We start from the raw sequence: 1,683 nt of genomic DNA, 5'->3' as shown, positions 1-1,683 counted from the left end.
TTATTTTGTCGCAAGGTAGTGTGATTATGCATGTCACAAAGTATTTGCTAGTCTAGTACTGGAGAAATTAGGCCATCTTTAAAAAATTATATGTTTGCTGTCCTCCGACCGACCGACGAAAATAGCCGCGACCCCAAAGTTTTTTTTTACATTTTGGGTTTCATTTTTTTTTTTTTACATTTTTTATAGTTAAGACTGAAAGCAACCTGAAGTTCTATGGCAAACATGAGGACAGACTTAAAATAACTATTATGCTTCACAAAAAAAGAAGACCTACCTACCCACTAAAAAAATCATGGGTCGGGGGACAGCAAACATGTATAGAATTTTTCAAGGATGGCCTTAGCATGTAGATGCGCATATTGTGGCTTTAAGGTATAGGAGGAAATACGGAATTGCAGCACAAATCTCAACGGCTCGACCTACGCTCTTAATATTCGATGTATAATGTGATGGGGAGGAACCCCATCACCAGCGTGAAATTGGAGGTCACAGGTTAAAGGGCAGTGGGGGAAAGGTCAGATATCAGAGACATTTTCTGAGGACATTAACGGACCTAACGGACCGAGTGCAAAACTTTTTTGTTTCTGCGCTGACCTACCATTTTTAGCACTTTTAAGTTATTGAAAGGACCGTGAAATCTACTTTCCGCTGACGTGCGAAGAGTAAGTGTCTGATAACCTTTTGACGTCTCAGACGGCAGGTTAAACATGGATTTGTTGACCGCTAACAAACGGACTCGAAACTGCTTTTGCCTATTCAGAGGCCCCCATGCACCACACTTCCCCCACCGCACATCCACGCGCCTCGCGCTCGAGCGCATATCCACATGATAAGCGTTAATTACTAGCGATAGTCAATTAAAGTGTAGCACAGCTATATCCTTTTATTATGTACTCACCGGTATACAGCAGAAGCGCTAGGCAACCGCGTGGCGGAAGAAGGCGGGCACGTTGCTTCGGATTGCAGTGAGTTTATCAGAGGAATACCGGCTACAGTACACTTCAGTGAGCGGGCTGCTCCGGCTCTGCGGCACTTGTTTACAGTAAAAATAAGCACGCCAGTATTCTAAGTTGAATATAAACACGCCAAGTCTTGCTAGGACTGGTGACACTTCTGTGAATAAGCAAATAAAAACTCACGTAGCTGTTACCATCTTTGTTAGGTAGTTGGGCTAATATTGCTAATAACCAATGCAATCTCCGTATTAAATTTTGCAGATACACTTCCCATAATTATGAATCTAGCTGAGCTGAGCAGACATCATCGAGTGTGGGTTCGCACCTAGCCGTAAGAATTCTCTGTGTATTCTGCTGGCCGTGTACCTTACTGCATAATATATGCAGACTGGAAGAGGCAGCATTTTTTGGTTACCGTTGGGCCTCGGGTTGCCTGGTACTGATTTCATTAGTCATTAATATTCTATTCTTGCCACCTGGAATTCCATCAGTAGTCCATCGTTTATCTGATCACTTTATTTTTATTTTTTTATCAACAGTAGAAGTCATAGATAATATCGTTGGATGTAAACAATCCTCACCATAATGAAAAATCTTTTCTTTTTTAAATTATCCACTGGATTGTATATTATATATTAAATTTGACTTTAAACATCTTTGTAAATGTAATCACCATGTATTTTGAAGAAATTATTTTGTAGAGTTTTTGTAGAAATTTTGCATC

At 40.4% G+C, this 1,683-nt stretch overlaps 1 protein-coding gene across 1 annotated transcript in view; it reads left to right on the top strand.

Annotated features, from left to right (window-relative positions):
* Positions 1–1,683, top strand: part of LOC106815244 (LMBR1 domain-containing protein 2-like) — a gene marked incomplete in the record, with an annotated part of 20,795 nt that overhangs the window by 4,846 nt on the left and 14,266 nt on the right.

The sequence above is a fragment of the Priapulus caudatus genome, unplaced genomic scaffold (genome assembly GCF_000485595.1).
Source record: "Priapulus caudatus unplaced genomic scaffold, Priapulus_caudatus-5.0.1 Scaffold1072, whole genome shotgun sequence".
Taxonomy (NCBI): domain Eukaryota; kingdom Metazoa; phylum Priapulida; class Priapulimorpha; order Priapulimorphida; family Priapulidae; genus Priapulus; species Priapulus caudatus.
The sequence above is the reverse complement of the archived record's forward strand: the minus strand, read 5'-3'. Positions and strand labels throughout refer to the sequence as shown.